General features: G+C 45.3%; 8 non-coding genes across 8 annotated transcripts; all 8 read left to right on the top strand.

The window, feature by feature from the left end:
• Positions 1-659: 659 nt before the first annotated feature.
• Positions 660-732, top strand: TRNAA-UGC (transfer RNA alanine (anticodon UGC)). The gene has a single exon. It is a non-coding gene; the product is annotated as a tRNA-Ala (tRNA).
• A 590-nt stretch (positions 733-1,322) lies between these two features.
• On the top strand, positions 1,323-1,395 carry TRNAA-UGC (transfer RNA alanine (anticodon UGC)). Its single transcript has one exon. It is a non-coding gene; the product is annotated as a tRNA-Ala (tRNA).
• A 1,914-nt stretch (positions 1,396-3,309) lies between these two features.
• Positions 3,310-3,382, top strand: TRNAA-UGC (transfer RNA alanine (anticodon UGC)). The gene has a single exon. It is a non-coding gene; the product is annotated as a tRNA-Ala (tRNA).
• A 590-nt stretch (positions 3,383-3,972) lies between these two features.
• Positions 3,973-4,045, top strand: TRNAA-UGC (transfer RNA alanine (anticodon UGC)). Its single transcript has one exon. It is a non-coding gene; the product is annotated as a tRNA-Ala (tRNA).
• A 1,913-nt stretch (positions 4,046-5,958) lies between these two features.
• TRNAA-UGC (transfer RNA alanine (anticodon UGC)) lies at positions 5,959-6,031 on the top strand. The gene has a single exon. It is a non-coding gene; the product is annotated as a tRNA-Ala (tRNA).
• A 1,252-nt stretch (positions 6,032-7,283) lies between these two features.
• Positions 7,284-7,356, top strand: TRNAA-UGC (transfer RNA alanine (anticodon UGC)). The gene has a single exon. It is a non-coding gene; the product is annotated as a tRNA-Ala (tRNA).
• Positions 7,357-9,930: 2,574 nt separating this feature from the next.
• On the top strand, positions 9,931-10,003 carry TRNAA-UGC (transfer RNA alanine (anticodon UGC)). Its single transcript has one exon. It is a non-coding gene; the product is annotated as a tRNA-Ala (tRNA).
• A 3,238-nt stretch (positions 10,004-13,241) lies between these two features.
• Positions 13,242-13,314, top strand: TRNAA-UGC (transfer RNA alanine (anticodon UGC)). The gene has a single exon. It is a non-coding gene; the product is annotated as a tRNA-Ala (tRNA).
• The last annotated feature ends 13,538 nt before the right edge of the window (positions 13,315-26,852 follow it).

Below are 26,852 nucleotides of genomic sequence, written 5' to 3' on the forward strand. Positions count from 1 at the left end.
AATTAGCTCAAATGGTAGAGCGCTCGCTTTGCATGCGAGAAGTAGCGGGATCGATGCCCGCATTCTCCAATAGTTTTGATTGCAGATCTTCTCAAAACACGGGACATTTTTCCTCTCGTTGCTTGCTCATGAAACATATTTGCAAGCTTAGGAAACAGGCAGTGGCAAGCTTAGAAGGCAAGCAACAGCAGAGTGGCGCAGCGGAAGCGTGCTGGGCCCATAACCCAGAGGTCGATGGATCGAAACCATCCTCTGCTAAGTGCTCTTATCCAGCTTTTTAAATCTCAATTTCTCATACTACCCATTGTCTCTACTTCAACAGAGGGGGGCAGGTGTAGACCTCTGGGCCAACAACCAAAAAAGCCAAAGGATCTGCACCATTTCTTCTACATTGCCACTTTCTTAGCCTGATTTGGGGATTTTTTTTTTCCTCCTCACAATTCTTGACTCCTAGCATGTTAGAAAATGGTAAAACCTATGGGTAACCTATACTTTTACAACACCTGGCACCCCGCAAGCTCCACACTCTTCCTTTCCTTACGGCAGAGTGACATCCATACTTAAAAAAAAAAAAAAAAAAAGCTTTAATACAACCGGTTTACCAACATGGGTAAATCACACCTGTAGTGTCTCAAGCACCACAGCCCAGCGGCACAAATGGGGAATTAGCTCAAATGGTAGAGCGCTCGCTTTGCATGCGAGAAGTTGCGGGATCGATGCCCGCATTCTCCAATAGTTTTGATCGCAGATCTTCTCAAAACACGGGACATTTTTCCTCTCGTTGCTTGCTCATGAAACATATTTGCAAGCTTAGGAAACAGGCAGTGGCAAGCTTAGAAGGCAAGCAACAGCAGAGTGGCGCAGCGGAAGCGTGCTGGGCCCATAACCCAGAGGTCGATGGATCGAAACCATCCTCTGCTAAGTGCTCTTATCCAGCTTTTTAAATCTCAATTTCTCATACTACCCATTGTCTCTACTTCAACAGAGGGGGGCAGGTGTAGACCTCTGGGCCAACAACCAAAAAAGCCAAAGGATCTGCACCATTTCTTCTACATTGCCACTTTCTTAGCCTGATTTGGGGATTTTTTTTTTCCTCCTCACAATTCTTGACTCCTAGCATGTTAGAAAATGGTAAAACCTATGGGTAACCTATACTTTTACAACACCTGGCACCCCGCAAGCTCCACACTCTTCCTTTCCTTACGGCAGAGTGACATCCATACTTAAAAAAAAAAAAAAAAAAAGCTTTAATACAACCGGTTTACCAACATGGGTAAATCACACCTGTAGTGTCTCAAGCACCACAGCCCAGCGGCACAAATGGGGAATTAGCTCAAATGGTAGAGCGCTCGCTTTGCATGCGAGAAGTTGCGGGATCGATGCCCGCATTCTCCAATAGTTTTGATCGCAGATCTTCTCAAAACACGGGACATTTTTCCTCTCGTTGCTTGCTCATGAAACATATTTGCAAGCTTAGGAAACAGGCAGTGGCAAGCTTAGAAGGCAAGCAACAGCAGAGTGGCGCAGCGGAAGCGTGCTGGGCCCATAACCCAGAGGTCGATGGATCGAAACCATCCTCTGCTAAGTGCTCTTATCCAGCTTTTTAAATCTCAATTTCTCATACTACCCATTGTCTCTACTTCAACAGAGGGGGGCAGGTGTAGACCTCTGGGCCAACAACCAAAAAAGCCAAAGGATCTGCACCATTTCTTCTACATTGCCACTTTCTTAGCCTGATTTGGGGATTTTTTTTTTCCTCCTCACAATTCTTGACTCCTAGCATGTTAGAAAATGGTAAAACCTATGGGTAACCTATACTTTTACAACACCTGGCACCCCGCAAGCTCCACACTCTTCCTTTCCTTACGGCAGAGTGACATCCATACTTAAAAAAAAAAAAAAAAAAGCTTTAATACAACCGGTTTACCAACATGGGTAAATCACACCTGTAGTGTCTCAAGCACCACAGCCCAGCGGCACAAATGGGGAATTAGCTCAAATGGTAGAGCGCTCGCTTTGCATGCGAGAAGTAGCGGGATCGATGCCCGCATTCTCCAATAGTTTTGATTGCAGATCTTCTCAAAACACGGGACATTTTTCCTCTCGTTGCTTGCTCATGAAACATATTTGCAAGCTTAGGAAACAGGCAGTGGCAAGCTTAGAAGGCAAGCAACAGCAGAGTGGCGCAGCGGAAGCGTGCTGGGCCCATAACCCAGAGGTCGATGGATCGAAACCATCCTCTGCTAAGTGCTCTTATCCAGCTTTTTAAATCTCAATTTCTCATACTACCCATTGTCTCTACTTCAACAGAGGGGGGCAGGTGTAGACCTCTGGGCCAACAACCAAAAAAGCCAAAGGATCTGCACCATTTCTTCTACATTGCCACTTTCTTAGCCTGATTTGGGGATTTTTTTTTTCCTCCTCACAATTCTTGACTCCTAGCATGTTAGAAAATGGTAAAACCTATGGGTAACCTATACTTTTACAACACCTGGCACCCCGCAAGCTCCACACTCTTCCTTTCCTTACGGCAGAGTGACATCCATACTTAAAAAAAAAAAAAAAAAAGCTTTAATACAACCGGTTTACCAACATGGGTAAATCACACCTGTAGTGTCTCAAGCACCACAGCCCAGCGGCACAAATGGGGAATTAGCTCAAATGGTAGAGCGCTCGCTTTGCATGCGAGAAGTAGCGGGATCGATGCCCGCATTCTCCAATAGTTTTGATTGCAGATCTTCTCAAAACACGGGACATTTTTCCTCTCGTTGCTTGCTCATGAAACATATTTGCAAGCTTAGGAAACAGGCAGTGGCAAGCTTAGAAGGCAAGCAACAGCAGAGTGGCGCAGCGGAAGCGTGCTGGGCCCATAACCCAGAGGTCGATGGATCGAAACCATCCTCTGCTAAGTGCTCTTATCCAGCTTTTTAAATCTCAATTTCTCATACTACCCATTGTCTCTACTTCAACAGAGGGGGGCAGGTGTAGACCTCTGGGCCAACAACCAAAAAAGCCAAAGGATCTGCACCATTTCTTCTACATTGCCACTTTCTTAGCCTGATTTGGGGATTTTTTTTTTCCTCCTCACAATTCTTGACTCCTAGCATGTTAGAAAATGGTAAAACCTATGGGTAACCTATACTTTTACAACACCTGGCACCCCGCAAGCTCCACACTCTTCCTTTCCTTACGGCAGAGTGACATCCATACTTAAAAAAAAAAAAAAAAAAAGCTTTAATACAACCGGTTTACCAACATGGGTAAATCACACCTGTAGTGTCTCAAGCACCACAGCCCAGCGGCACAAATGGGGAATTAGCTCAAATGGTAGAGCGCTCGCTTTGCATGCGAGAAGTTGCGGGATCGATGCCCGCATTCTCCAATAGTTTTGATCGCAGATCTTCTCAAAACACGGGACATTTTTCCTCTCGTTGCTTGCTCATGAAACATATTTGCAAGCTTAGGAAACAGGCAGTGGCAAGCTTAGAAGGCAAGCAACAGCAGAGTGGCGCAGCGGAAGCGTGCTGGGCCCATAACCCAGAGGTCGATGGATCGAAACCATCCTCTGCTAAGTGCTCTTATCCAGCTTTTTAAATCTCAATTTCTCATACTACCCATTGTCTCTACTTCAACAGAGGGGGGCAGGTGTAGACCTCTGGGCCAACAACCAAAAAAGCCAAAGGATCTGCACCATTTCTTCTACATTGCCACTTTCTTAGCCTGATTTGGGGATTTTTTTTTTCCTCCTCACAATTCTTGACTCCTAGCATGTTAGAAAATGGTAAAACCTATGGGTAACCTATACTTTTACAACACCTGGCACCCCGCAAGCTCCACACTCTTCCTTTCCTTACGGCAGAGTGACATCCATACTTAAAAAAAAAAAAAAAAAAAGCTTTAATACAACCGGTTTACCAACATGGGTAAATCACACCTGTAGTGTCTCAAGCACCACAGCCCAGCGGCACAAATGGGGAATTAGCTCAAATGGTAGAGCGCTCGCTTTGCATGCGAGAAGTTGCGGGATCGATGCCCGCATTCTCCAATAGTTTTGATCGCAGATCTTCTCAAAACACGGGACATTTTTCCTCTCGTTGCTTGCTCATGAAACATATTTGCAAGCTTAGGAAACAGGCAGTGGCAAGCTTAGAAGGCAAGCAACAGCAGAGTGGCGCAGCGGAAGCGTGCTGGGCCCATAACCCAGAGGTCGATGGATCGAAACCATCCTCTGCTAAGTGCTCTTATCCAGCTTTTTAAATCTCAATTTCTCATACTACCCATTGTCTCTACTTCAACAGAGGGGGGCAGGTGTAGACCTCTGGGCCAACAACCAAAAAAGCCAAAGGATCTGCACCATTTCTTCTACATTGCCACTTTCTTAGCCTGATTTGGGGATTTTTTTTTTCCTCCTCACAATTCTTGACTCCTAGCATGTTAGAAAATGGTAAAACCTATGGGTAACCTATACTTTTACAACACCTGGCACCCCGCAAGCTCCACACTCTTCCTTTCCTTACGGCAGAGTGACATCCATACTTAAAAAAAAAAAAAAAAAAGCTTTAATACAACCGGTTTACCAACATGGGTAAATCACACCTGTAGTGTCTCAAGCACCACAGCCCAGCGGCACAAATGGGGAATTAGCTCAAATGGTAGAGCGCTCGCTTTGCATGCGAGAAGTAGCGGGATCGATGCCCGCATTCTCCAATAGTTTTGATTGCAGATCTTCTCAAAACACGGGACATTTTTCCTCTCGTTGCTTGCTCATGAAACATATTTGCAAGCTTAGGAAACAGGCAGTGGCAAGCTTAGAAGGCAAGCAACAGCAGAGTGGCGCAGCGGAAGCGTGCTGGGCCCATAACCCAGAGGTCGATGGATCGAAACCATCCTCTGCTAAGTGCTCTTATCCAGCTTTTTAAATCTCAATTTCTCATACTACCCATTGTCTCTACTTCAACAGAGGGGGGCAGGTGTAGACCTCTGGGCCAACAACCAAAAAAGCCAAAGGATCTGCACCATTTCTTCTACATTGCCACTTTCTTAGCCTGATTTGGGGATTTTTTTTTTCCTCCTCACAATTCTTGACTCCTAGCATGTTAGAAAATGGTAAAACCTATGGGTAACCTATACTTTTACAACACCTGGCACCCCGCAAGCTCCACACTCTTCCTTTCCTTACGGCAGAGTGACATCCATACTTAAAAAAAAAAAAAAAAAGCTTTAATACAACCGGTTTACCAACATGGGTAAATCACACCTGTAGTGTCTCAAGCACCACAGCCCAGCGGCACAAATGGGGAATTAGCTCAAATGGTAGAGCGCTCGCTTTGCATGCGAGAAGTAGCGGGATCGATGCCCGCATTCTCCAATAGTTTTGATTGCAGATCTTCTCAAAACACGGGACATTTTTCCTCTCGTTGCTTGCTCATGAAACATATTTGCAAGCTTAGGAAACAGGCAGTGGCAAGCTTAGAAGGCAAGCAACAGCAGAGTGGCGCAGCGGAAGCGTGCTGGGCCCATAACCCAGAGGTCGATGGATCGAAACCATCCTCTGCTAAGTGCTCTTATCCAGCTTTTTAAATCTCAATTTCTCATACTACCCATTGTCTCTACTTCAACAGAGGGGGGCAGGTGTAGACCTCTGGGCCAACAACCAAAAAAGCCAAAGGATCTGCACCATTTCTTCTACATTGCCACTTTCTTAGCCTGATTTGGGGATTTTTTTTTTCCTCCTCACAATTCTTGACTCCTAGCATGTTAGAAAATGGTAAAACCTATGGGTAACCTATACTTTTACAACACCTGGCACCCCGCAAGCTCCACACTCTTCCTTTCCTTACGGCAGAGTGACATCCATACTTAAAAAAAAAAAAAAAAAAAGCTTTAATACAACCGGTTTACCAACATGGGTAAATCACACCTGTAGTGTCTCAAGCACCACAGCCCAGCGGCACAAATGGGGAATTAGCTCAAATGGTAGAGCGCTCGCTTTGCATGCGAGAAGTTGCGGGATCGATGCCCGCATTCTCCAATAGTTTTGATCGCAGATCTTCTCAAAACACGGGACATTTTTCCTCTCGTTGCTTGCTCATGAAACATATTTGCAAGCTTAGGAAACAGGCAGTGGCAAGCTTAGAAGGCAAGCAACAGCAGAGTGGCGCAGCGGAAGCGTGCTGGGCCCATAACCCAGAGGTCGATGGATCGAAACCATCCTCTGCTAAGTGCTCTTATCCAGCTTTTTAAATCTCAATTTCTCATACTACCCATTGTCTCTACTTCAACAGAGGGGGGCAGGTGTAGACCTCTGGGCCAACAACCAAAAAAGCCAAAGGATCTGCACCATTTCTTCTACATTGCCACTTTCTTAGCCTGATTTGGGGATTTTTTTTTTCCTCCTCACAATTCTTGACTCCTAGCATGTTAGAAAATGGTAAAACCTATGGGTAACCTATACTTTTACAACACCTGGCACCCCGCAAGCTCCACACTCTTCCTTTCCTTACGGCAGAGTGACATCCATACTTAAAAAAAAAAAAAAAAAAGCTTTAATACAACCGGTTTACCAACATGGGTAAATCACACCTGTAGTGTCTCAAGCACCACAGCCCAGCGGCACAAATGGGGAATTAGCTCAAATGGTAGAGCGCTCGCTTTGCATGCGAGAAGTAGCGGGATCGATGCCCGCATTCTCCAATAGTTTTGATTGCAGATCTTCTCAAAACACGGGACATTTTTCCTCTCGTTGCTTGCTCATGAAACATATTTGCAAGCTTAGGAAACAGGCAGTGGCAAGCTTAGAAGGCAAGCAACAGCAGAGTGGCGCAGCGGAAGCGTGCTGGGCCCATAACCCAGAGGTCGATGGATCGAAACCATCCTCTGCTAAGTGCTCTTATCCAGCTTTTTAAATCTCAATTTCTCATACTACCCATTGTCTCTACTTCAACAGAGGGGGGCAGGTGTAGACCTCTGGGCCAACAACCAAAAAAGCCAAAGGATCTGCACCATTTCTTCTACATTGCCACTTTCTTAGCCTGATTTGGGGATTTTTTTTTTCCTCCTCACAATTCTTGACTCCTAGCATGTTAGAAAATGGTAAAACCTATGGGTAACCTATACTTTTACAACACCTGGCACCCCGCAAGCTCCACACTCTTCCTTTCCTTACGGCAGAGTGACATCCATACTTAAAAAAAAAAAAAAAAAAAGCTTTAATACAACCGGTTTACCAACATGGGTAAATCACACCTGTAGTGTCTCAAGCACCACAGCCCAGCGGCACAAATGGGGAATTAGCTCAAATGGTAGAGCGCTCGCTTTGCATGCGAGAAGTTGCGGGATCGATGCCCGCATTCTCCAATAGTTTTGATCGCAGATCTTCTCAAAACACGGGACATTTTTCCTCTCGTTGCTTGCTCATGAAACATATTTGCAAGCTTAGGAAACAGGCAGTGGCAAGCTTAGAAGGCAAGCAACAGCAGAGTGGCACAGCGGAAGCGTGCTGGGCCCATAACCCAGAGGTCGATGGATCGAAACCATCCTCTGCTAAGTGCTCTTATCCAGCTTTTTAAATCTCAATTTCTCATACTACCCATTGTCTCTACTTCAACAGAGGGGGGCAGGTGTAGACCTCTGGGCCAACAACCAAAAAAGCCAAAGGATCTGCACCATTTCTTCTACATTGCCACTTTCTTAGCCTGATTTGGGGATTTTTTTTTTCCTCCTCACAATTCTTGACTCCTAGCATGTTAGAAAATGGTAAAACCTATGGGTAACCTATACTTTTACAACACCTGGCACCCCGCAAGCTCCACACTCTTCCTTTCCTTACGGCAGAGTGACATCCATACTTAAAAAAAAAAAAAAAAAAAGCTTTAATACAACCGGTTTACCAACATGGGTAAATCACACCTGTAGTGTCTCAAGCACCACAGCCCAGCGGCACAAATGGGGAATTAGCTCAAATGGTAGAGCGCTCGCTTTGCATGCGAGAAGTAGCGGGATCGATGCCCGCATTCTCCAATAGTTTTGATTGCAGATCTTCTCAAAACACGGGACATTTTTCCTCTCGTTGCTTGCTCATGAAACATATTTGCAAGCTTAGGAAACAGGCAGTGGCAAGCTTAGAAGGCAAGCAACAGCAGAGTGGCGCAGCGGAAGCGTGCTGGGCCCATAACCCAGAGGTCGATGGATCGAAACCATCCTCTGCTAAGTGCTCTTATCCAGCTTTTTAAATCTCAATTTCTCATACTACCCATTGTCTCTACTTCAACAGAGGGGGGCAGGTGTAGACCTCTGGGCCAACAACCAAAAAAGCCAAAGGATCTGCACCATTTCTTCTACATTGCCACTTTCTTAGCCTGATTTGGGGATTTTTTTTTTCCTCCTCACAATTCTTGACTCCTAGCATGTTAGAAAATGGTAAAACCTATGGGTAACCTATACTTTTACAACACCTGGCACCCCGCAAGCTCCACACTCTTCCTTTCCTTACGGCAGAGTGACATCCATACTTAAAAAAAAAAAAAAAAAGCTTTAATACAACCGGTTTACCAACATGGGTAAATCACACCTGTAGTGTCTCAAGCACCACAGCCCAGCGGCACAAATGGGGAATTAGCTCAAATGGTAGAGCGCTCGCTTTGCATGCGAGAAGTAGCGGGATCGATGCCCGCATTCTCCAATAGTTTTGATTGCAGATCTTCTCAAAACACGGGACATTTTTCCTCTCGTTGCTTGCTCATGAAACATATTTGCAAGCTTAGGAAACAGGCAGTGGCAAGCTTAGAAGGCAAGCAACAGCAGAGTGGCGCAGCGGAAGCGTGCTGGGCCCATAACCCAGAGGTCGATGGATCGAAACCATCCTCTGCTAAGTGCTCTTATCCAGCTTTTTAAATCTCAATTTCTCATACTACCCATTGTCTCTACTTCAACAGAGGGGGGCAGGTGTAGACCTCTGGGCCAACAACCAAAAAAGCCAAAGGATCTGCACCATTTCTTCTACATTGCCACTTTCTTAGCCTGATTTGGGGATTTTTTTTTTCCTCCTCACAATTCTTGACTCCTAGCATGTTAGAAAATGGTAAAACCTATGGGTAACCTATACTTTTACAACACCTGGCACCCCGCAAGCTCCACACTCTTCCTTTCCTTACAGCAGAGTGACATCCATACTTAAAAAAAAAAAAAAAAAGCTTTAATACAACCGGTTTACCAACATGGGTAAATCACACCTGTAGTGTCTCAAGCACCACAGCCCAGCGGCACAAATGGGGAATTAGCTCAAATGGTAGAGCGCTCGCTTTGCATGCGAGAAGTAGCGGGATCGATGCCCGCATTCTCCAATAGTTTTGATTGCAGATCTTCTCAAAACACGGGACATTTTTCCTCTCGTTGCTTGCTCATGAAACATATTTGCAAGCTTAGGAAACAGGCAGTGGCAAGCTTAGAAGGCAAGCAACAGCAGAGTGGCGCAGCGGAAGCGTGCTGGGCCCATAACCCAGAGGTCGATGGATCGAAACCATCCTCTGCTAAGTGCTCTTATCCAGCTTTTTAAATCTCAATTTCTCATACTACCCATTGTCTCTACTTCAACAGAGGGGGGCAGGTGTAGACCTCTGGGCCAACAACCAAAAAAGCCAAAGGATCTGCACCATTTCTTCTACATTGCCACTTTCTTAGCCTGATTTGGGGATTTTTTTTTTCCTCCTCACAATTCTTGACTCCTAGCATGTTAGAAAATGGTAAAACCTATGGGTAACCTATACTTTTACAACACCTGGCACCCCGCAAGCTCCACACTCTTCCTTTCCTTACGGCAGAGTGACATCCATACTTAAAAAAAAAAAAAAAAAAGCTTTAATACAACCGGTTTACCAACATGGGTAAATCACACCTGTAGTGTCTCAAGCACCACAGCCCAGCGGCATAAATGGGGAATTAGCTCAAATGGTAGAGCGCTCGCTTTGCATGCGAGAAGTTGCGGGATCGATGCCCGCATTCTCCAATAGTTTTGATCGCAGATCTTCTCAAAACACGGGACATTTTTCCTCTCGTTGCTTGCTCATGAAACATATTTGCAAGCTTAGGAAACAGGCAGTGGCAAGCTTAGAAGGCAAGCAACAGCAGAGTGGCGCAGCGGAAGCGTGCTGGGCCCATAACCCAGAGGTCGATGGATCGAAACCATCCTCTGCTAAGTGCTCTTATCCAGCTTTTTAAATCTCAATTTCTCATACTACCCATTGTCTCTACTTCAACAGAGGGGGGCAGGTGTAGACCTCTGGGCCAACAACCAAAAAAGCCAAAGGATCTGCACCATTTCTTCTACATTGCCACTTTCTTAGCCTGATTTGGGGATTTTTTTTTTCCTCCTCACAATTCTTGACTCCTAGCATGTTAGAAAATGGTAAAACCTATGGGTAACCTATACTTTTACAACACCTGGCACCCCGCAAGCTCCACACTCTTCCTTTCCTTACGGCAGAGTGACATCCATACTTAAAAAAAAAAAAAAAAAAGCTTTAATACAACCGGTTTACCAACATGGGTAAATCACACCTGTAGTGTCTCAAGCACCACAGCCCAGCGGCACAAATGGGGAATTAGCTCAAATGGTAGAGCGCTCGCTTTGCATGCGAGAAGTAGCGGGATCGATGCCCGCATTCTCCAATAGTTTTGATTGCAGATCTTCTCAAAACACGGGACATTTTTCCTCTCGTTGCTTGCTCATGAAACATATTTGCAAGCTTAGGAAACAGGCAGTGGCAAGCTTAGAAGGCAAGCAACAGCAGAGTGGCGCAGCGGAAGCGTGCTGGGCCCATAACCCAGAGGTCGATGGATCGAAACCATCCTCTGCTAAGTGCTCTTATCCAGCTTTTTAAATCTCAATTTCTCATACTACCCATTGTCTCTACTTCAACAGAGGGGGGCAGGTGTAGACCTCTGGGCCAACAACCAAAAAAGCCAAAGGATCTGCACCATTTCTTCTACATTGCCACTTTCTTAGCCTGATTTGGGGATTTTTTTTTTCCTCCTCACAATTCTTGACTCCTAGCATGTTAGAAAATGGTAAAACCTATGGGTAACCTATACTTTTACAACACCTGGCACCCCGCAAGCTCCACACTCTTCCTTTCCTTACGGCAGAGTGACATCCATACTTAAAAAAAAAAAAAAAAAGCTTTAATACAACCGGTTTACCAACATGGGTAAATCACACCTGTAGTGTCTCAAGCACCACAGCCCAGCGGCACAAATGGGGAATTAGCTCAAATGGTAGAGCGCTCGCTTTGCATGCGAGAAGTAGCGGGATCGATGCCCGCATTCTCCAATAGTTTTGATTGCAGATCTTCTCAAAACACGGGACATTTTTCCTCTCGTTGCTTGCTCATGAAACATATTTGCAAGCTTAGGAAACAGGCAGTGGCAAGCTTAGAAGGCAAGCAACAGCAGAGTGGCGCAGCGGAAGCGTGCTGGGCCCATAACCCAGAGGTCGATGGATCGAAACCATCCTCTGCTAAGTGCTCTTATCCAGCTTTTTAAATCTCAATTTCTCATACTACCCATTGTCTCTACTTCAACAGAGGGGGGCAGGTGTAGACCTCTGGGCCAACAACCAAAAAAGCCAAAGGATCTGCACCATTTCTTCTACATTGCCACTTTCTTAGCCTGATTTGGGGATTTTTTTTTTCCTCCTCACAATTCTTGACTCCTAGCATGTTAGAAAATGGTAAAACCTATGGGTAACCTATACTTTTACAACACCTGGCACCCCGCAAGCTCCACACTCTTCCTTTCCTTACGGCAGAGTGACATCCATACTTAAAAAAAAAAAAAAAAAAAGCTTTAATACAACCGGTTTACCAACATGGGTAAATCACACCTGTAGTGTCTCAAGCACCACAGCCCAGCGGCACAAATGGGGAATTAGCTCAAATGGTAGAGCGCTCGCTTTGCATGCGAGAAGTAGCGGGATCGATGCCCGCATTCTCCAATAGTTTTGATTGCAGATCTTCTCAAAACACGGGACATTTTTCCTCTCGTTGCTTGCTCATGAAACATATTTGCAAGCTTAGGAAACAGGCAGTGGCAAGCTTAGAAGGCAAGCAACAGCAGAGTGGCGCAGCGGAAGCGTGCTGGGCCCATAACCCAGAGGTCGATGGATCGAAACCATCCTCTGCTAAGTGCTCTTATCCAGCTTTTTAAATCTCAATTTCTCATACTACCCATTGTCTCTACTTCAACAGAGGGGGGCAGGTGTAGACCTCTGGGCCAACAACCAAAAAAGCCAAAGGATCTGCACCATTTCTTCTACATTGCCACTTTCTTAGCCTGATTTGGGGATTTTTTTTTTCCTCCTCACAATTCTTGACTCCTAGCATGTTAGAAAATGGTAAAACCTATGGGTAACCTATACTTTTACAACACCTGGCACCCCGCAAGCTCCACACTCTTCCTTTCCTTACGGCAGAGTGACATCCATACTTAAAAAAAAAAAAAAAAAAGCTTTAATACAACCGGTTTACCAACATGGGTAAATCACACCTGTAGTGTCTCAAGCACCACAGCCCAGCGGCACAAATGGGGAATTAGCTCAAATGGTAGAGCGCTCGCTTTGCATGCGAGAAGTAGCGGGATCGATGCCCGCATTCTCCAATAGTTTTGATTGCAGATCTTCTCAAAACACGGGACATTTTTCCTCTCGTTGCTTGCTCATGAAACATATTTGCAAGCTTAGGAAACAGGCAGTGGCAAGCTTAGAAGGCAAGCAACAGCAGAGTGGCGCAGCGGAAGCGTGCTGGGCCCATAACCCAGAGGTCGATGGATCGAAACCATCCTCTGCTAAGTGCTCTTATCCAGCTTTTTAAATCTCAATTTCTCATACTACCCATTGTCTCTACTTCAACAGAGGGGGGCAGGTGTAGACCTCTGGGCCAACAACCAAAAAAGCCAAAGGATCTGCACCATTTCTTCTACATTGCCACTTTCTTAGCCTGATTTGGGGATTTTTTTTTTCCTCCTCACAATTCTTGACTCCTAGCATGTTAGAAAATGGTAAAACCTATGGGTAACCTATACTTTTACAACACCTGGCACCCCGCAAGCTCCACACTCTTCCTTTCCTTACGGCAGAGTGACATCCATACTTAAAAAAAAAAAAAAAAAAAGCTTTAATACAACCGGTTTACCAACATGGGTAAATCACACCTGTAGTGTCTCAAGCACCACAGCCCAGCGGCACAAATGGGGAATTAGCTCAAATGGTAGAGCGCTCGCTTTGCATGCGAGAAGTTGCGGGATCGATGCCCGCATTCTCCAATAGTTTTGATCGCAGATCTTCTCAAAACACGGGACATTTTTCCTCTCGTTGCTTGCTCATGAAACATATTTGCAAGCTTAGGAAACAGGCAGTGGCAAGCTTAGAAGGCAAGCAACAGCAGAGTGGCGCAGCGGAAGCGTGCTGGGCCCATAACCCAGAGGTCGATGGATCGAAACCATCCTCTGCTAAGTGCTCTTATCCAGCTTTTTAAATCTCAATTTCTCATACTACCCATTGTCTCTACTTCAACAGAGGGGGGCAGGTGTAGACCTCTGGGCCAACAACCAAAAAAGCCAAAGGATCTGCACCATTTCTTCTACATTGCCACTTTCTTAGCCTGATTTGGGGATTTTTTTTTTCCTCCTCACAATTCTTGACTCCTAGCATGTTAGAAAATGGTAAAACCTATGGGTAACCTATACTTTTACAACACCTGGCACCCCGCAAGCTCCACACTCTTCCTTTCCTTACGGCAGAGTGACATCCATACTTAAAAAAAAAAAAAAAAAAGCTTTAATACAACCGGTTTACCAACATGGGTAAATCACACCTGTAGTGTCTCAAGCACCACAGCCCAGCGGCACAAATGGGGAATTAGCTCAAATGGTAGAGCGCTCGCTTTGCATGCGAGAAGTAGCGGGATCGATGCCCGCATTCTCCAATAGTTTTGATTGCAGATCTTCTCAAAACACGGGACATTTTTCCTCTCGTTGCTTGCTCATGAAACATATTTGCAAGCTTAGGAAACAGGCAGTGGCAAGCTTAGAAGGCAAGCAACAGCAGAGTGGCGCAGCGGAAGCGTGCTGGGCCCATAACCCAGAGGTCGATGGATCGAAACCATCCTCTGCTAAGTGCTCTTATCCAGCTTTTTAAATCTCAATTTCTCATACTACCCATTGTCTCTACTTCAACAGAGGGGGGCAGGTGTAGACCTCTGGGCCAACAACCAAAAAAGCCAAAGGATCTGCACCATTTCTTCTACATTGCCACTTTCTTAGCCTGATTTGGGGATTTTTTTTTTCCTCCTCACAATTCTTGACTCCTAGCATGTTAGAAAATGGTAAAACCTATGGGTAACCTATACTTTTACAACACCTGGCACCCCGCAAGCTCCACACTCTTCCTTTCCTTACGGCAGAGTGACATCCATACTTAAAAAAAAAAAAAAAAAAGCTTTAATACAACCGGTTTACCAACATGGGTAAATCACACCTGTAGTGTCTCAAGCACCACAGCCCAGCGGCACAAATGGGGAATTAGCTCAAATGGTAGAGCGCTCGCTTTGCATGCGAGAAGTAGCGGGATCGATGCCCGCATTCTCCAATAGTTTTGATTGCAGATCTTCTCAAAACACGGGACATTTTTCCTCTCGTTGCTTGCTCATGAAACATATTTGCAAGCTTAGGAAACAGGCAGTGGCAAGCTTAGAAGGCAAGCAACAGCAGAGTGGCGCAGCGGAAGCGTGCTGGGCCCATAACCCAGAGGTCGATGGATCGAAACCATCCTCTGCTAAGTGCTCTTATCCAGCTTTTTAAATCTCAATTTCTCATACTACCCATTGTCTCTACTTCAACAGAGGGGGGCAGGTGTAGACTTCTGGGCCAACAACCAAAAAAGCCAAAGGATCTGCACCATTTCTTCTACATTGCCACTTTCTTAGCCTGATTTGGGGATTTTTTTTTTCCTCCTCACAATTCTTGACTCCTAGCATGTTAGAAAATGGTAAAACCTATGGGTAACCTATACTTTTACAACACCTGGCACCCCGCAAGCTCCACACTCTTCCTTTCCTTACGGCAGAGTGACATCCATACTTAAAAAAAAAAAAAAAAAGCTTTAATACAACCGGTTTACCAACATGGGTAAATCACACCTGTAGTGTCTCAAGCACCACAGCCCAGCGGCACAAATGGGGAATTAGCTCAAATGGTAGAGCGCTCGCTTTGCATGCGAGAAGTAGCGGGATCGATGCCCGCATTCTCCAATAGTTTTGATTGCAGATCTTCTCAAAACACGGGACATTTTTCCTCTCGTTGCTTGCTCATGAAACATATTTGCAAGCTTAGGAAACAGGCAGTGGCAAGCTTAGAAGGCAAGCAACAGCAGAGTGGCGCAGCGGAAGCGTGCTGGGCCCATAACCCAGAGGTCGATGGATCGAAACCATCCTCTGCTAAGTGCTCTTATCCAGCTTTTTAAATCTCAATTTCTCATACTACCCATTGTCTCTACTTCAACAGAGGGGGGCAGGTGTAGACTTCTGGGCCAACAACCAAAAAAGCCAAAGGATCTGCACCATTTCTTCTACATTGCCACTTTCTTAGCCTGATTTGGGGATTTTTTTTTTCCTCCTCACAATTCTTGACTCCTAGCATGTTAGAAAATGGTAAAACCTATGGGTAACCTATACTTTTACAACACCTGGCACCCCGCAAGCTCCACACTCTTCCTTTCCTTACGGCAGAGTGACATCCATACTTAAAAAAAATAAAAAAAAAGCTTTAATACAACCGGTTTACCAACATGGGTAAATCACACCTGTAGTGTCTCAAGCACCACAGCCCAGCGGCACAAATGGGGAATTAGCTCAAATGGTAGAGCGCTCGCTTTGCATGCGAGAAGTAGCGGGATCGATGCCCGCATTCTCCAATAGTTTTGATTGCAGATCTTCTCAAAACACGGGACATTTTTCCTCTCGTTGCTTGCTCATGAAACATATTTGCAAGCTTAGCAAACAGTCAGTGGCAAGCTTAGAAGGCAAGCTTAGAAGGAAAGCAACAGCAGAGTGGCGCAGCGGAAGCGTGCTGGGCCCATAACCCAGAGGTCGATGGATCGAAACCATCCTCTGCTAAGTGCTCTTATCCAGCTTTTTAAATCTCAATTTCTCATACTACCCATTGTCTCTACTTCAACAGAGGGGGGCAGGTGTAGACTTCTGGGCCAACAACCAAAAAAGCCAAAGGATCTGCACCATTTCTTCTACATTGCCACTTTCTTAGCCTGATTTGGGGATTTTTTTTTTCCTCCTCACAATTCTTGACTCCTAGCATGTTAGAAAATGGTAAAACCTATGGGTAACCTATACTTTTACAACACCTGGCACCCCGCAAGCTCCACACTCTTCCTTTTCTTACGGCAGTGTGACATCCATACTTAAAAAAAAAAAAAAAAAAAAGCTTTAATGCAACCGGTTTACCAACATGGGTAAATCACACCTGTGGTGTCTCAAGCACCACAACCCGGCGGCACAAATGGGGAATTAGCTCAAATGGTAGAGCGCTCGCTTTGCATGCGAGAAGTAGCGGGATCGATGTCCGCATTCTCCAATAGTTTTGATTGCAGATCTTCTCAAAACACGGGACATTTTTCCTCTCGTTGCTTGCTCATGAAACATATTTGCAAGCTTATCAAACAGGCAGTGGCAAGCTTAGAAGGCAAGCAACAGCAGAGTGGCGCAGCGGAAGCGTGCTGGGCCCATAACCCAGAGGTCGATGGATCGAAACCATCCTCTGCTAAGTGCTCTTATCCAGCTTTTTAAATCTCAATTTCTCATACTACCCATTGTCTCTACTTCAACAGAGGGGGGCAGGTGTAGACCTCTGGGCCAACAACCAAAAAAGCCAAAGGATCTGCACCATTTCTTCTACATTGCCACTTTCTTAGCCTGATTTGGGGATTTTTTTTTTCCTCCTCACAATTCTTGACTCCTAGCATGTTAGAAAATGGTAAAACCTATGGGTAACCTATACTTTTACAACACCTGGCACCCCGCAAGCTCCACACTCTTCCTTTCCTTACGGCAGAGTGACATCCATACTTAAAAAAAAAAAAAAAAAGCTTTAATACAACCGGTTTACCAACATGGGTAAATCACACCTGTAGTGTCTCAAGCACCACAGCCCAGCGGCACAAATGGGGAATTAGCTCAAATGGTAGAGCGCTCGCTTTGCATGCGAGAAGTAGCGGGATCGATGCCCGCATTCTCCAATAGTTTTGATTGCAGATCTTCTCAAAACACGGGACATTTTTCCTCTCGTTGCTTGCTCATGAAACATATTTGCAAGCTTATCAAACAGGCAGTGGCAAGCTTAGAAGGCAAGCAACAGCAGAGTGGCGCAGCGGAAGCGTGCTGGGCCCATAACCCAGAGGTCGATGGATCGAAACCATCCTCTGCTAAGTGCTCTTATCCAGCTTTTTAAATCTCAATTTCTCATACTACCCATTGTCTCTACTTCAACAGAGGGGTGCAGGTGTAGACTTCTGGGCCAACAACCAAAAAAGCCAAAGGATCTGCACCATTTCTTCTACATTGCCACTTTCTTAGCCTGATTTGGGGATTTTTTTTTTCCTCCTCACAATTCTTGACTCCTAGCATGTTAGAAAATGGTAAAACCTATGGGTAACCTATACTTTTACAACACCTGGCACCCCGCAAGCTCCACACTCTTCCTTTCCTTACGGCAGAGTGACATCCATACTTAAAAAAAATAAAAAAAAAGCTTTAATGCAACCGGTTTACCAACATGTGTAAATCACACCTGTGGTGTCTCAAGCACCACAGCCCAGCGGCACAAATGGGGAATTAGCTCAAATGGTAGAGCGCTCGCTTTGCATGCGAGAAGTAGCGGGATCGATGCCCGCATTCTCCAATAGTTTTGATTGCAGATCTTCTCAAAACACGGGACATTTTTCCTCTCGTTGCTTGCTCATGAAACATATTTGCAAGCTTAGGAAACAGGCAGTGGCAAGCTTAGAAGGCAAGCAACAGCAGAGTGGCGCAGCGGAAGCGTGCTGGGCCCATAACCCAGAGGTCGATGGATCGAAACCATCCTCTGCTAAGTGCTCTTATCCAGCTTTTTAAATCTCAATTTCTCATACTACCCATTGTCTCTACTTCAACAGAGGGGGGCAGGTGTAGACCTCTGGGCCAACAACCAAAAAAGCCAAAGGATCTGCACCATTTCTTCTACATTGCCACTTTCTTAGCCTGATTTGGGGATTTTTTTTTTCCTCCTCACAATTCTTGACTCCTAGCATGTTAGAAAATGGTAAAACCTATGGGTAACCTATACTTTTACAACACCTGGCACCCCGCAAGCTCCACACTCTTCCTTTCCTTACGGCAGAGTGACATCCATACTTAAAAAAAAAAAAAAAAAAGCTTTAATACAACCGGTTTACCAACATGGGTAAATCACACCTGTAGTGTCTCAAGCACCACAGCCCAGCGGCACAAATGGGGAATTAGCTCAAATGGTAGAGCGCTCGCTTTGCATGCGAGAAGTAGCGGGATCGATGCCCGCATTCTCCAATAGTTTTGATTGCAGATCTTCTCAAAACACGGGACATTTTTCCTCTCGTTGCTTGCTCATGAAACATATTTGCAAGCTTAGGAAACAGGCAGTGGCAAGCTTAGAAGGCAAGCAACAGCAGAGTGGCACAGCGGAAGCGTGCTGGGCCCATAACCCAGAGGTCGATGGATCGAAACCATCCTCTGCTAAGTGCTCTTATCCAGCTTTTTAAATCTCAATTTCTCATACTACCCATTGTCTCTACTTCAACAGAGGGGGGCAGGTGTAGACCTCTGGGCCAACAACCAAAAAAGCCAAAGGATCTGCACCATTTCTTCTACATTGCCACTTTCTTAGCCTGATTTGGGGATTTTTTTTTTCCTCCTCACAATTCTTGACTCCTAGCATGTTAGAAAATGGTAAAACCTATGGGTAACCTATACTTTTACAACACCTGGCACCCCGCAAGCTCCACACTCTTCCTTTCCTTACGGCAGAGTGACATCCATACTTAAAAAAAAAAAAAAAAAAGCTTTAATACAACCGGTTTACCAACATGGGTAAATCACACCTGTAGTGTCTCAAGCACCACAGCCCAGCGGCACAAATGGGGAATTAGCTCAAATGGTAGAGCGCTCGCTTTGCATGCGAGAAGTAGCGGGATCGATGCCCGCATTCTCCAATAGTTTTGATTGCAGATCTTCTCAAAACACGGGACATTTTTCCTCTCGTTGCTTGCTCATGAAACATATTTGCAAGCTTAGGAAACAGGCAGTGGCAAGCTTAGAAGGCAAGCAACAGCAGAGTGGCGCAGCGGAAGCGTGCTGGGCCCATAACCCAGAGGTCGATGGATCGAAACCATCCTCTGCTAAGTGCTCTTATCCAGCTTTTTAAATCTCAATTTCTCATACTACCCATTGTCTCTACTTCAACAGAGGGGGGCAGGTGTAGACTTCTGGGCCAACAACCAAAAAAGCCAAAGGATCTGCACCATTTCTTCTACATTGCCACTTTCTTAGCCTGATTTGGGGATTTTTTTTTTCCTCCTCACAATTCTTGACTCCTAGCATGTTAGAAAATGGTAAAACCTATGGGTAACCTATACTTTTACAACACCTGGCACCCCGCAAGCTCCACACTCTTCCTTTCCTTACGGCAGAGTGACATCCATACTTAAAAAAAATAAAAAAAAAGCTTTAATACAACCGGTTTACCAACATGGGTAAATCACACCTGTAGTGTCTCAAGCACCACAGCCCAGCGGCACAAATGGGGAATTAGCTCAAATGGTAGAGCGCTCGCTTTGCATGCGAGAAGTAGCGGGATCGATGCCCGCATTCTCCAATAGTTTTGATTGCAGATCTTCTCAAAACACGGGACATTTTTCCTCTCGTTGCTTGCTCATGAAACATATTTGCAAGCTTAGCAAACAGTCGAAGGCAAGCTTAGAAGGCAAGCTTAGAAGGAAAGCAACAGCAGAGTGGCGCAGCGGAAGCGTGCTGGGCCCATAACCCAGAGGTCGATGGATCGAAACCATCATCTGCTAAGTGCTCTTATCCAGCTTTTTAAATCTCAATTTCTCATACTACCCATTGTCTCTACTTCAACAGAGGGGGGCAGGTGTAGACTTCTGGGCCAACAACCAAAAAAGCCAAAGGATCTGCACCATTTCTTCTACATTGCCACTTTCTTAGCCTGATTTGGGGATTTTTTTTTTCCTCCTCACAATTCTTGACTCCTAGCATGTTAGAAAATGGTAAAACCTATGGGTAACCTATACTTTTACAACACCTGGCACCCCGCAAGCTCCACACTCTTCCTTTTCTTACGGCAGTGTGACATCCATACTTAAAAAAAAAAAAAAAAAAAAGCTTTAATGCAACCGGTTTACCAACATGGGTAAATCACACCTGTGGTGTCTCAAGCACCACAACCCGGCGGCACAAATGGGGAATTAGCTCAAATGGTAGAGCGCTCGCTTTGCATGCGAGAAGTAGCGGGATCGATGTCCGCATTCTCCAATAGTTTTGATTGCAGATCTTCTCAAAACACGGGACATTTTTCCTCTCGTTGCTTGCTCATGAAACATATTTGCAAGCTTATCAAACAGGCAGTGGCAAGCTTAGAAGGCAAGCAACAGCAGAGTGGCGCAGCGGAAGCGTGCTGGGCCCATAACCCAGAGGTCGATGGATCGAAACCATCCTCTGCTAAGTGCTCTTATCCAGCTTTTTAAATCTCAATTTCTCATACTACCCATTGTCTCTACTTCAACAGAGGGGGGCAGGTGTAGACCTCTGGGCCAACAACCAAAAAAGCCAAAGGATCTGCACCATTTCTTCTACATTGCCACTTTCTTAGCCTGATTTGGGGATTTTTTTTTTCCTCCTCACAATTCTTGACTCCTAGCATGTTAGAAAATGGTAAAACCTATGGGTAACCTATACTTTTACAACACCTGGCACCCCGCAAGCTCCACACTCTTCCTTTCCTTACGGCAGAGTGACATCCATACTTAAAAAAAAAAAAAAAAAAGCTTTAATACAACCGGTTTACCAACATGGGTAAATCACACCTGTAGTGTCTCAAGCACCACAGCCCAGCGGCACAAATGGGGAATTAGCTCAAATGGTAGAGCGCTCGCTTTGCATGCGAGAAGTAGCGGGATCGATGCCCGCATTCTCCAATAGTTTTGATTGCAGATCTTCTCAAAACACGGGACATTTTTCCTCTCGTTGCTTGCTCATGAAACATATTTGCAAGCTTATCAAACAGGCAGTGGCAAGCTTAGAAGGCAAGCAACAGCAGAGTGGCGCAGCGGAAGCGTGCTGGGCCCATAACCCAGAGGTCGATGGATCGAAACCATCCTCTGCTAAGTGCTCTTATCCAGCTTTTTAAATCTCAATTTCTCATACTACCCATTGTCTCTACTTCAACAGAGGGGGGCAGGTGTAGACTTCTGGGCCAACAACCAAAAAAGCCAAAGGATCTGCACCATTTCTTCTACATTGCCACTTTCTTAGCCTGATTTGGGGATTTTTTTTTCCTCCTCACAATTCTTGACTCCTAGCATGTTAGAAAATGGTAAAACCTATGGGTAACCTATACTTTTACAACACCTGGCACCCCGCAAGCTCCACACTCTTCCTTTCCTTACGGCAGAGTGACATCCATACTTAAAAAAAAAAAAAAAAAAGCTTTAATACAACCGGTTTACCAACATGGGTAAATCACACCTGTAGTGTCTCAAGCACCACAGCCCAGCGGCACAAATGGGGAATTAGCTCAAATGGTAGAGCGCTCGCTTTGCATGCGAGAAGTAGCGGGATCGATGCCCGCATTCTCCAATAGTTTTGATTGCAGATCTTCTCAAAACACGGGACATTTTTCCTCTCGTTGCTTGCTCATGAAACATATTTGCAAGCTTAGGAAACAGGCAGTGGCAAGCTTAGAAGGCAAGCAACAGCAGAGTGGCGCAGCGGAAGCGTGCTGGGCCCATAACCCAGAGGTCGATGGATCGAAACCATCCTCTGCTAAGTGCTCTTATCCAGCTTTTTAAATCTCAATTTCTCATACTACCCATTGTCTCTACTTCAACAGAGGGGTGCAGGTGTAGACTTCTGGGCCAACAACCAAAAAAGCCAAAGGATCTGCACCATTTCTTCTACATTGCCACTTTCTTAGCCTGATTTGGGGATTTTTTTTTTCCTCCTCACAATTCTTGACTCCTAGCATGTTAGAAAATGGTAAAACCTATGGGTAACCTATACTTTTACAACACCTGGCACCCCGCAAGCTCCACACTCTTCCTTTCCTTACGGCAGAGTGACATCCATACTTAAAAAAAATAAAAAAAAAGCTTTAATGCAACCGGTTTACCAACATGGGTAAATCACACCTGTGGTGTCTCAAGCACCACAGCCCAGCGGCACAAATGGGGAATTAGCTCAAATGGTAGAGCGCTCGCTTTGCATGCGAGAAGTAGCGGGATCGATGCCCGCATTCTCCAATAGTTTTGATTGCAGATCTTCTCAAAACACGGGACATTTTTCCTCTCGTTGCTTGCTCATGAAACATATTTGCAAGCTTAGGAAACAGGCAGTGGCAAGCTTAGAAGGCAAGCAACAGCAGAGTGGCGCAGCGGAAGCGTGCTGGGCCCATAACCCAGAGGTCGATGGATCGAAACCATCCTCTGCTAAGTGCTCTTATCCAGCTTTTTAAATCTCAATTTCTCATACTACCCATTGTCTCTACTTCAACAGAGGGGGGCAGGTGTAGACCTCTGGGCCAACAACCAAAAAAGCCAAAGGATCTGCACCATTTCTTCTACATTGCCACTTTCTTAGCCTGATTTGGGGATTTTTTTTTTCCTCCTCACAATTCTTGACTCCTAGCATGTTAGAAAATGGTAAAACCTATGGGTAACCTATACTTTTACAACACCTGGCACCCCGCAAGCTCCACACTCTTCCTTTCCTTACGGCAGAGTGACATCCATACTTAAAAAAAAAAAAAAAAAAGCTTTAATACAACCGGTTTACCAACATGGGTAAATCACACCTGTAGTGTCTCAAGCACCACAGCCCAGCGGCACAAATGGGGAATTAGCTCAAATGGTAGAGCGCTCGCTTTGCATGCGAGAAGTAGCGGGATCGATGCCCGCATTCTCCAATAGTTTTGATTGCAGATCTTCTCAAAACACGGGACATTTTTCCTCTCGTTGCTTGCTCATGAAACATATTTGCAAGCTTAGGAAACAGGCAGTGGCAAGCTTAGAAGGCAAGCAACAGCAGAGTGGCGCAGCGGAAGCGTGCTGGGCCCATAACCCAGAGGTCGATGGATCGAAACCATCCTCTGCTAAGTGCTCTTATCCAGCTTTTTAAATCTCAATTTCTCATACTACCCATTGTCTCTACTTCAACAGAGGGGGGCAGGTGTAGACTTCTGGGCCAACAACCAAAAAAGCCAAAGGATCTGCACCATTTCTTCTACATTGCCACTTTCTTAGCCTGATTTGGGGATTTTTTTTTTCCTCCTCACAATTCTTGACTCCTAGCATGTTAGAAAATGGTAAAACCTATGGGTAACCTATACTTTTACAACACCTGGCACCCCGCAAGCTCCACACTCTTCCTTTCCTTACGGCAGAGTGACATCCATACTTAAAAAAAATAAAAAAAAAGCTTTAATGCAACCGGTTTACCAACATGTGTAAATCACACCTGTGGTGTCTCAAGCACCACAGCCCAGCGGCACAAATGGGGAATTAGCTCAAATGGTAGAGCGCTCGCTTTGCATGCGAGAAGTAGCGGGATCGATGCCCGCATTCTCCAATAGTTTTGATTGCAGATCTTCTCAAAACACGGGACATTTTTCCTCTCGTTGCTTGCTCATGAAACATATTTGCAAGCTTAGGAAACAGGCAGTGGCAAGCTTAGAAGGCAAGCAACAGCAGAGTGGCGCAGCGGAAGCGTGCTGGGCCCATAACCCAGAGGTCGATGGATCGAAACCATCCTCTGCTAAGTGCTCTTATCCAGCTTTTTAAATCTCAATTTCTCATACTACCCATTGTCTCTACTTCAACAGAGGGGGGCAGGTGTAGACCTCTGGGCCAACAACCAAAAAAGCCAAAGGATCTGCACCATTTCTTCTACATTGCCACTTTCTTAGCCTGATTTGGGGATTTTTTTTTTCCTCCTCACAATTCTTGACTCCTAGCATGTTAGAAAATGGTAAAACCTATGGGTAACCTATACTTTTACAACCGCTGGCACCCCGCAAGCTCCACACTCTTCCTTTCCTTACGGCAGAGTGACATCCATACTTAAAAAAAAAAAAAAAAAAGCTTTAATACAACCGGTTTACCAACATGGGTAAATCACACCTGTAGTGTCTCAAGCACCACAGCCCAGCGGCACAAATGGGGAATTAGCTCAAATGGTAGAGCGCTCGCTTTGCATGCGAGAAGTAGCGGGATCGATGCCCGCATTCTCCAATAGTTTTGATTGCAGATCTTCTCAAAACACGGGACATTTTTCCTCTCGTTGCTTGCTCATGAAACATATTTGCAAGCTTAGGAAACAGGCAGTGGCAAGCTTAGAAGGCAAGCAACAGCAGAGTGGCGCAGCGGAAGCGTGCTGGGCCCATAACCCAGAGGTCGATGGATCGAAACCATCCTCTGCTAAGTGCTCTTATCCAGCTTTTTAAATCTCAATTTCTCATACTACCCATTGTCTCTACTTCAACAGAGGGGGGCAGGTGTAGACTTCTGGGCCAACAACCAAAAAAGCCAAAGGATCTGCACCATTTCTTCTACATTGCCACTTTCTTAGCCTGATTTGGGGATTTTTTTTTTCCTCCTCACAATTCTTGACTCCTAGCATGTTAGAAAATGGTAAAACCTATGGGTAACCTATACTTTTACAACACCTGGCACCCCGCAAGCTCCACACTCTTCCTTTCCTTACGGCAGAGTGACATCCATACTTAAAAAAAAAAAAAAAAAAAGCTTTAATGCAACCGGTTTACCAACATGGGTAAATCACACCTGTGGTGTCTCAAGCACCACAGCCCAGCGGCACAAATGGGGAATTAGCTCAAATGGTAGAGCGCTCGCTTTGCATGCGAGAAGTAGCGGGATCGATGCCCGCATTCTCCAATAGTTTTGATTGCAGATCTTCTCAAAACACGGGACATTTTTCCTCTCGTTGCTTGCTCATGAAACATATTTGCAAGCTTATCAAACAGGCAGTGGCAAGCTTAGAAGGCAAGCAACAGCAGAGTGGCGCAGCGGAAGCGTGCTGGGCCCATAACCCAGAGGTCGATGGATCGAAACCATCCTCTGCTAAGTGCTCTTATCCAGCTTTTTAAATCTCAATTTCTCATACTACCCATTGTCTCTACTTCAACAGAGGGGGGCAGGTGTAGACCTCTGGGCCAACAACCAAAAAAGCCAAAGGATCTGCACCATTTCTTCTACATTGCCACTTTCTTAGCCTGATTTGGGGATTTTTTTTTTCCTCCTCACAATTCTTGACTCCTAGCATGTTAGAAAATGGTAAAACCTATGGGTAACCTATACTTTTACAACACCTGGCACCCCGCAAGCTCCACACTCTTCCTTTCCTTACGGCAGAGTGACATCCATACTTAAAAAAAAAAAAAAAAAAAGCTTTAATACAACCGGTTTACCAACATGGGTAAATCACACCTGTAGTGTCTCAAGCACCACAGCCCAGCGGCACAAATGGGGAATTAGCTCAAATGGTAGAGCGCTCGCTTTGCATGCGAGAAGTAGCGGGATCGATGCCCGCATTCTCCAATAGTTTTGATTGCAGATCTTCTCAAAACACGGGACATTTTTCCTCTCGTTGCTTGCTCATGAAACATATTTGCAAGCTTATCAAACAGGCAGTGGCAAGCTTAGAAGGCAAGCAACAGCAGAGTGGCGCAGCGGAAGCGTGCTGGGCCCATAACCCAGAGGTCGATGGATCGAAACCATCCTCTGCTAAGTGCTCTTATCCAGCTTTTTAAATCTCAATTTCTCATACTACCCATTGTCTCTACTTCAACAGAGGGGGGCAGGTGTAGACCTCTGGGCCAACAACCAAAAAAGCCAAAGGATCTGCACCATTTCTTCTACATTGCCACTTTCTTAGCCTGATTTGGGGATTTTTTTTTTCCTCCTCACAATTCTTGACTCCTAGCATGTTAGAAAATGGTAAAACCTATGGGTAACCTATACTTTTACAACACCTGGCACCCCGCAAGCTCCACACTCTTCCTTTCCTTACGGCAGAGTGACATCCATACTTAAAAAAAAAAAAAAAAAAAGCTTTAATACAACCGGTTTACCAACATGGGTAAATCACACCTGTAGTGTCTCAAGCACCACAGCCCAGCGGCACAAATGGGGAATTAGCTCAAATGGTAGAGCGCTCGCTTTGCATGCGAGAAGTAGCGGGATCGATGCCCGCATTCTCCAATAGTTTTGATTGCAGATCTTCTCAAAACACGGGACATTTTTCCTCTCGTTGCTTGCTCATGAAACATATTTGCAAGCTTATCAAACAGGCAGTGGCAAGCTTAGAAGGCAAGCAACAGCAGAGTGGCGCAGCGGAAGCGTGCTGGGCCCATAACCCAGAGGTCGATGGATCGAAACCATCCTCTGCTAAGTGCTCTTATCCAGCTTTTTAAATCTCAATTTCTCATACTACCCATTGTCTCTACTTCAACAGAGGGGGGCAGGTGTA

Source organism: Rhinoderma darwinii, chromosome 4, assembly GCF_050947455.1.
Source record: "Rhinoderma darwinii isolate aRhiDar2 chromosome 4, aRhiDar2.hap1, whole genome shotgun sequence".
NCBI lineage: Eukaryota > Metazoa > Chordata > Amphibia > Anura > Rhinodermatidae > Rhinoderma > Rhinoderma darwinii.